Here is a 9387-nt window from a genome sequence, read left to right as displayed (position 1 = left end):
TCTAAATCTTTGAAGATGGTCATGATTAATGAGTCCACCTATTGATAATGGAGGATATTGGATGGTCACAAGTTTGAAAATGTAGGAATTGCTTGAAAACTCGTGTTCTGGGTTTTCAGGATGGTCATAGATATTAGGCTCTGTTCATGACGGCACAGTGATTTTGCCATATAGATGATACCATGGAGCAGTGCTGGATCCATTGCATGACGGACACCACCAGCACCTTGACTTACAATGGGTTTCGTAAGGCTGCATAGAGTGGTCTATGGTTTTTATGAAAAAACAGTGCTGCATTAAATATGATGGAAGCTGACAGGCGACTGTGCATCCAGCTCCAGAGTGCCCTGGTGTTCAGCTAAGAGTGCCAACTGTAGTGGCAAGGGCAATAAAAATTCTAAGAAAGTTAAACGGACAAATACTTCAATCCCCAAAAATAATCGGTGCACACATTTTAATATTCTGTTGTGTGTATTTATGGGTTAGTGATTTTGTTCGATTCACTCTGAACCTGTTGTGAGAGGGTTTGATTTTTATAAATGCTGCCCTTCATTTATTTAGATAATATATGCTCATATGCCAAAGTGACTTTTGTCTGGAGACCTCGCCTATTTACACTGACAGCACCCAGTTTATTTGTTTTGGCACAATATGCTAAATCTTGTCCACAGAGGAATTAATTCACCTGGAGGTAACTGGAAAGTTTACAGGTTCCATGTATACAAACATATTATGTGTCTTTGCAAGAGTTGTACATATGTTTAGGAAAAGGACTGGATCAGATCCCATCCTGTGAGATTAGGATACTAATGTTACAGCTACCCCATGATGTCAAGGTGTGAAAGGTCCTGGATGGGCTCTAGTACAGCTTCAGTATTGGGGTGTGTGTGTGTGTGTGTGTGTGTGTCTATATACTAGAGCCTATCCAGAATCTTTCACACTATGTCATCATATCTCATAGATATATATTACAGTTAGAGTTTTTTTCAAGATTACAAAAAGTCTATGGGCAGGGAATGAGTTTAGAACAACAACCACAAAAAAATGGTTGCCTCTTTAAAGTGACCCTCCAGCCCTGGAGAAGCAAAGATGGCCACAACAGCTTCTTCGACTGCCTGATGCACACCGTGCTTAGTACACATTATTAGTTTAAGACACTACACTAATTAACTAGTGCTGCCCACATGGGCAGTGATGACAAGTCACAGCAGCATGTATTGTCTTAAACTACAGATGTATAGAATGCACAGTGTGCATCAGGTAGGCAGAGAAGCAGTTTGGCCCTCTTTGTTTCTCCGGGCCCAGAGGGTCACCTTAAATGTCAGCACACTGATTCCAGAAGAAACTGCTTTACAATGTAAGGCGTGACTGTTCAGCCAATCACTGGCATCGGTGCTCACGTGCTGTTAATCGCAGAATTGTTTGCTTAAGCCAGTGATTGGCTGAGCAATCAGATGTGCAATGAATGGCATTTTAGTCCATTGCAGTATGTGACCACTGCATCTTCTTCAGGTATTGGAGCAGCATGGACCAGCGCAGGAGTTTGGGGCTATTTGAGGGTGTATGTCTAATTTTATATTTTAACCTATTCCTTAATTAAACATATATCGAGCAAATAAATACAGTCTATGCTAAGCTCCACTGTAACAAACGCACACATAAACAATAGGAGGGTAGAGACAGTACAAGTGAAACTTTACATTTAATAAACATACATTAAAATACAAAAGCAATAAATACCATGCAGCTGCCAAAAGCAGTAACTGGAGCAAGAAAACTAAAAGAAGCATGTATAAACCATAATAATCTTACTACCTTCTGTAAAAATAGCACTTAAAAATTTATACAGGATGCTGGTATCAGTAGTGCTCCATGCACCGGAGACGGGATAAGCCTCAATACACAAACAGTTCAATGTATTGCCATATAGCCTCACAGGATACAATATAGAAAGGAGATAATAATGCAAAAAACATCTCCCCCCCTAGGATTCCCTGTTGGCTGTGTGGCCCTGAAGTGTATTGTAGAGTAACCGTCTTGACAAGGATGACCCCACCTGAACCTGAAATAAAGGCCCTAAGAAAATACAAATTATTTTGGTCCTTTAGTTCCCCTCCCTGAGGTGTAAGTATTTTATCATCAATATTGATAGATTTTTCTTTTTGACTCTACTACATGCCTTTCTTCTTGGATTTTGGCATTGTAGCAATTTATTTTTTCATATTCATGGTCACAGTAAAATGGAGGCTTGTTGATATTATGTAATTAACATGTACTTTTTAATTATGAAGGACTTGTGTTTGTCTGCCTGTTGTGCATTAGGAACAGACCACAGAAAAGAACAAAACTGTAAAAGTCATCATCTGGATTGCGTATTAATGGAGGTCACTGAGAATAAAGAGGTTTCAGTAACTAGTAAATGGCTACTCCATTCATATGCAAAACCTTTTATCATAATGCACATTTGTGTAATAAGAAGAGTAGTTAATAGAGTTTTAAGATCAAAATAAATGAGTTTTACAGAAATTTAGGAAATATATTCCCAGCTTCTTTGTGAGTACACAACTTTGTTTACCACTAATATCAGGAAATTAGCAAATTGGCCATATTTAATAAAGTATTACGTGCGTTATCAAACATACTCTTTTTGAAAGTTGAGTTCTCAGAATTCAATTTACTGGCACTAGACTCTGAAATACAGAACTGGTAGCTTTCCTGGTTTGAAAACCCGTAGCGGAAACATTTACTATTAAAGTGAATGGGATTAAAGCAAATCCTGTTCACATGTAGAGGAAACAAATCTGCTGTGGATTTTCTACTGTAGCTGTAACCTGTGGTGTTGCTGCAGAAATTCTGCAGCAAATCCACAGCATTTTCAGAATGTGTGAACACACCCTTAAAGGGGTTCTTTTATTGGGACAACTCCTGTCTGCATGCCCTGTTAGCCCTACTAGCTATGATTCATCCTAGCTGCCCATCTTCATGGAAGATATGTTGAAGGTCACACAAAAAAAAAACATTGTTAGAAATAATTTGGGGAGGTTCCTGCCCAGAATTCTTTCTTTTTGAACATTAGCCAGTGTAATATTAGTAATCATCACAATTACTGTCTAATGTATAAAGAAGAGAATGTGAGATGTCATGCCTGCCCCACATACAGTCTTCTCTGAAGGCCCAGCTAAACATTTTGTGAAAGTTGATTTGGCGCAAAACTAAAGGGTGCAGTAAGAAAGGAACTGCAATGTTTCGCACAACAAGTTGTCAAATTTCACCCCATCTTGGCAATACCTATACCATATATATGAAAATGCTGTCATAGTGCAAGTGCCATACGTTGTCCACACTGTGCCATATCATATTCTCATAAAATTAAACCATGTCCACAAAAAGCCATACAGAGCACCACTGACCTTATGAACACAAAATACACTAATCTAGTCATGTGTAATTTGTCTGCCAATCCAATTAGTAGACTCCGCTTAGCAATTTTGTTAGATTTTGTGATACAGAATACAGTTGTCTAATTATTTACAAAATATCTCCCGTGTATCCACTGTGTTTTGGAACTCAGTCAGGTACCTTTACACGGTACGACTGTCAAGCCGTAACAGCGACTATCGGTCCTGTACTTTACACAGGAGTGATAGTTGTTCAAGAGAATGGAGGTAAAGAGTTTTGCCCCGCCCACCTCCAATCACAGTGTGAAAGTGTTGAATTATATTTTATGGAGTAGTGTCATGTGCATAGCAAGAAGTATGTGTGCAAAAGACAGGTACCGTAGGTGAAGGTTTACTAACTGGGTCTCAGATGCAGCTTTTTCATAATTAACCTTTGTAATCTCTTACTAAGAGAGAAGTATCACACATGCTGTAGACTTTGAGTTGTTGACTTTGTGGGGGATGTCACACTATACAACCTCTTGCATTGAAACTATAAAAAAGAAGAGCTTTGAAACATCACTTGAATGTTTGTTTTTCATGCATCCTTTGATGCATTGAATAATAATTAGGCATACCTGGCTGATCACCTGAATTAAGTGATTACTTCAACAACCGTAAACAGGAGTTGCTCAAAGATTGAGTGGCTCCTGTTTACACGGGCTCACAGTCGCTTGTTTTTTAATTCTGCTGAAAACCAAGCAATTCCAACAAGTGAGCGATGTATTGTACACAGGACAACCGTCACCTGAATTTGCTGTTTCCTGCAATTCGGGTGAATCGCCCTGTGTAGAGTTACCTTAACTCGTCAGGTCAGACTCTCTCCCACCTTCAAAAGCAACCTGAAAACCAACCTCTTCAGAAAAGCCTATAGTAACCCTGCTACCACCATACTACAATTTGAGCAGCTTTTACCCTCGCCTATCATCTTTCCCCTCTCCCTTGTAAATTGTAAGACCTTGCAGGCAGGGTCTTCTCTCCCTCTGTATCAGTGTGTCAATCATTAAGCTCATGCTTATTGTATGTGTCGTTTCTATTGTCTCATGTACTTTGGAATTAATAAGCGCTTTAAAATAAATGTGTCACAAATGTCAGTCTGTGTCACCCAATTATATTTTGTGTCATAAAGTGTTAGATTATGCTTTGCAATTTGCCCATACTTTATGCTTATAAAAGGAGTCCAATTAAAGATCATATTAACACAGGCAGAAAATGGATATGATTATACTATATCTTCCTATCATAATCTTTCAGTGTGTAAATAGCATTTCTTTGAGGAATCTTAACATTTTGTTTTCTTTTTACATCAATGCTGATGGGAAATCATGCTTGTATATAATGCAGCTTCATACTTTCATCTTTTAGGTTACCTGATTTAACCTATCAAGGTTATATGCTGTTTAGCCGGAAGTAATCCTAGCTCGGCACACGCTGATAGCCCTGGAATGCTAACAAATACATTTGTTTCAATGACAAAGCATTTCACTTCTTTGCTCGAGATGGTCTACTTAACAATCTTGAGATATAAAACCTTTTAGCCATAGGATGTTACAGCTTTGGACGAAAAAAGCTTGTTTTACTTCAAATGGCTGTAATTCCGGTTTTACCAGTGTTACCAATATGCTTTTGGCAAGGTTCTTAAATTTTAAATTGACACCAACCAAAACCATGTCCATTGCACCCATAGAACTGAAGCTACAGCCATTTGAAGAGGGGTTGGGAATACTGAATTTATGGTTGTCATTTCAGTCTGTATGCAGAGGGGCAGGGGGCGAGCAGGCAGCGGAAAATAGAGCTGCAATTCTCCTGTCACAGGGGAAGGTAACATGGACTTTTCTTAATGTCATCACAACCCCTTATCAATCAGAGAACATATTTACTCTCTGATTGTCACATGTAGAGGGTCTTTTTTTTATCCTAGAAGAGGAGTGAGAAGCTGAGCACTCTTTTAATCACTCCTCTACGCTGTTTAACTTTGCAGATGTTGCAGTTATTGCTAACTATAGCATCTAAATGTCTTTACAGAAAGCCCCCCCCCCCTTAGACAATGTTCTAAATATTTTTTTAAAAATGCAAAAAAACTACACTTAATTGGTGTCATATCTGTTACAATCCGTACTCTATTATATTATTTATCCAGCATTGTAAATTCCATTTAAAAAAACCTAAAACAGAAAATGCCAAAATAGCCATTTTCTGTTCACCTCACTTCCCCAAAACAGGAATAAAAAGTAATCAAAAAGTTTAAAATACCTCAAAATAGAACCAATAAGTAATTCTGTAAATGGAAAACCATGAAACGGCTCTGTCAATAGAAAAATAAAATTGCTCTAGTCCTGGAAGGTGGTGCTTTTTTTTTGGAACAGAAGATTGAAAACAGTTTACTGGTTCTTAAGGCTAAAATTAGGTACTGTATGTCAATAAGTAGTTAGATATAGACTTAGGCCCCATTTAACTGGGAGAAACTGTCGGGCAAATGATGCCCGACAGTGCATCCCAGTGAAGCTCGCTCCTGTGCTGTTATACAGGACTGAGTATCGCTGGCATCGCTCAGAGCGCGGCCAGCATGGAGGCAGGTTCGCTGGGAAGCGCTGAGATTTGAAAAACTCAGAATGATAATTGCCCCGTATAAAAGGGCATTAAGGTGACCGAGTTTTGTGCTAAATATATTTACATTAGACAACTCAAAATCTACAGGAAAAAGTGAAATTTTTGAGAATGTTTTAATATGACTTGGTTTAATATGTTTGGTAGTGTAGTGACCGAGCCCAGACCTTACCAGGTGAGGGAGACAGCAGGGTTTAGAAGATGACTGTCACGGGTGGCTCTGCTGCTCCACTCCGTAGATCGGCTACAGCCTGACTCTAAACTTAAATGACACCAATACCCTTTAACTTAATCAAGTTGATGAAGATAATAGTCCAGACATCAAACATTATGGTAAACCAAGGGTATAAAGTTTACTCAACTCTTGAACAAATAGTTGCTATGACAATAAGCTTAAACGTTGATTACTCGATAGACATCGGAATTAGGCAGATTTCTCTCAGATGCTCTGTACTTAAGTGACGCTGAGGTAATGTTATTTGTGGAGGAATGAAGGGAACTTAAGCTGGCACTCCCATGGTTCCTATCCTGCTGCTCTTCAGCGGTAACTCTACTCACGGTTGACAATGGCCACTTGACTGTTGCTCCCGGGACTCATGAGGTTTTGCCCGCACTGGGTATGCTCCTTCCAGTGGGACGGAAATAGACTCTCTGGTTAGCAAGGCTCTCCTTCTCTGTCCACCATTCTTAGTCTAGGCTTAACACTTGGTCACTGCTCTTACTTTCTTTGTCTCACTCTTTTCTTTCTCTTCTTCATTCTGACTCTCCTTGACTACTTCTTTCTTAGGGCTCCTTTCCACTGACGGATTTCTGTTGCGTAAAACGCGGCAAAAAACCGCCGCGTTGCCCGCAGCTATTAGGTTCTATTGAACCTAATAGCTCAATGCTCACGGTGCGGAATTCCATCGCGGAATTCCGCACCGTGAATTCACCCGACCTCACCCGCGGCATGCTCTATTTGCCGCGGGTGTACACGCGGACGGCTTCCATTGCAGTCAATGGAAGCCGTCCGTCACGCTATTTTCCGCTGTAGCACAGCGGAAGATAACGTGAAACCGCTTCGCCGCCCACCGCCAGCTGCGTCATGTGATGCTGTGGGCGTGTCATATGACGCGGCCGGCGCGTCACGCGCTCTATTGCGCATGCGCGCCGAAGCGTCATGCGGTATGGAAGACTCCAGATCCAGAGGTAAGTATTGGGGTCTCTGGGGGACGCCGTGACGGGCTCCGCCGCGGAATTCCGCGGCGGAGCCCGTCACGGCCGTGTGCAGCCGGCCTTAGGCTTAGACACAGGCTGCAGGCAGTCTCTCTTCCAGACTACACCCCTGTGCTGCTATTTATAAACTCCTCTCCATCTAACCCCGGGGAATTCTGGGTGAACCCCTATACGCAATCCCAGGGCTGCTTTTGGGGTTAATACTAGAGATGAGCGAGTATCTCCCCCGCTCAAGACTGCAGGTTTGGGTGCCGGCGCGGGGGAGCGGTGAGTAGCGGCTGTAAGCAGGAGGGAGCGGGGGGAGAGAGGGAGAGAGAGATCTCCCCTCCGTTCCGCCCTGCTCTCCCCCGCAGCTCCGTGCCCACTGCCGGCACTCGAACCTGCAGTCTCGAGTAGGGTAGATACTCGCTAAAGGCAATGCTCGCTCGAGCAATTGCCTTTAGCGAGTATACTCGCTCATCTATAGTTAACACACATGATACATCAGGGTTGCGTGTCTCACATACAGATATCTACAAGTTAGATGGACACAACACCACATGAGGTAATTAAAGTGATGAGTGGCTCCAAAGTCTGGGCCACTACAGTATTAAAGCTCACAAAGCTTTCCAAGTCACTGCTCAGACCACACATTGAATATTGTGGACCGTTTTGGGCACCGATACTCAAGAAGGACATATCAGAGCTTGAGCGGGTACAAAGGTCGGCAACTAAAGTAATAAACGGAATTGTCCGACTACAATACCCAAAGAGGTTATCAAAATTGTGATTATTTATTTTAGAATACAGACTGTTGAGGTGTGACCTATTAGCTATGTATAAATATATCAGGGGACAATTCAGAGATCTCTCCCACCATCTATTTATACACAGGACTGTAACAAGGGGTCATCCCCTATGTCTAGAGGAAAGAAGGTTTCCACACCGACATAGAAGGGGGTTCTTTACTGTAAAAGCAGTGAGACTATGGTGCTTTCTGTCTGAGGATGTAGTGACGGTGAATTTGATAAAAGAGTTCAAGAGGGGCCTGAACACCTTTTTTTGTGTTTTACATTATTACATGTAAAGTCTGTTTCACACGGGCTGCAAAATCATCGCTACAAAGCATATGTATGTGAGGCTCATGGTTTCCAAAGGATTCTTTTTACATGAGCAATATTTTGTAGGCTGAAAAAAAAAACATTGGAAACCATGAGCTACCCATACATGTGTTTTGTAGCAAGATTTTGTAGCCGGTGTGAAAGGGGCCTCCTCGTTACTGATTACTTCAGAAGGGTTGTTGATTCAGGGATTATTCTGATTGCCAGATTGGAGTCGTGAAGAAATCTTTTTCCCTTACATGGGGAAAATTGGCTTCCAACTCATTGTTTTTTTTCTTCTTTGCCTTCTACAACATTGGGGGGTAATGGGCTGAACTGCAAGGACATATGTCTTTTTTCAAACCAACATACTATGTTAATATACCAAGATGAAACAACAGAGAAATTGGTCTGTATTTAAATAAAAAATGCACCAAATGATGATCAAGGACAGAAATCTACTTTTCAGTTAAAAAGATACAGCCTCCATAGGATCTCATAGTTGTCCCCATGTATTATAGCTATTAAATATACTTCTTTGAAACTTCCACAGAAGAATCCGCATGAAGCCACCCATATAATATTAAATGGGTGGTCTCATCACACAGAACTTTCATATTGGAGCCAGTTGATTGCTGCAAGTCTGGACCTTGATTACAATGGCAAACAGCTAGTTTTGTTGAGAGAAGCCTCAGCCACCCTGAAATTTCTCCTACAGTGGAAATGTAGTATTACGTGACAACTCATGTCCACCAGAGTGGACATAGAGACTGGGGACTTTTAAAGTGTTAGATTTCCTCACTAATTTGTGTAGCTTTTTTTCCCAGGGAACATTGCATGGCTTATAACAGTATTTCTCAACTCCAGTCATCAGGGCTCCCCAACAGGTCATGTTTTCAGGATATCCTATAGTGAGAACACCTGTGTCAATAACTGAGGCACCGACAATAACGGCATCACCTGTGCAATACTGAGGAAATCCTGAAAGCATGACCTGTTGGGGTCCCTGAGGACTGGAGTTAAAAAACACTGGCTTGTAAGACTACCTC

The sequence above is a fragment of the Eleutherodactylus coqui genome, chromosome 8 (assembly GCF_035609145.1).
Source record: "Eleutherodactylus coqui strain aEleCoq1 chromosome 8, aEleCoq1.hap1, whole genome shotgun sequence".
Classification (NCBI taxonomy): domain Eukaryota; kingdom Metazoa; phylum Chordata; class Amphibia; order Anura; family Eleutherodactylidae; genus Eleutherodactylus; species Eleutherodactylus coqui.
This window is presented reverse-complemented; position numbering follows the sequence as displayed.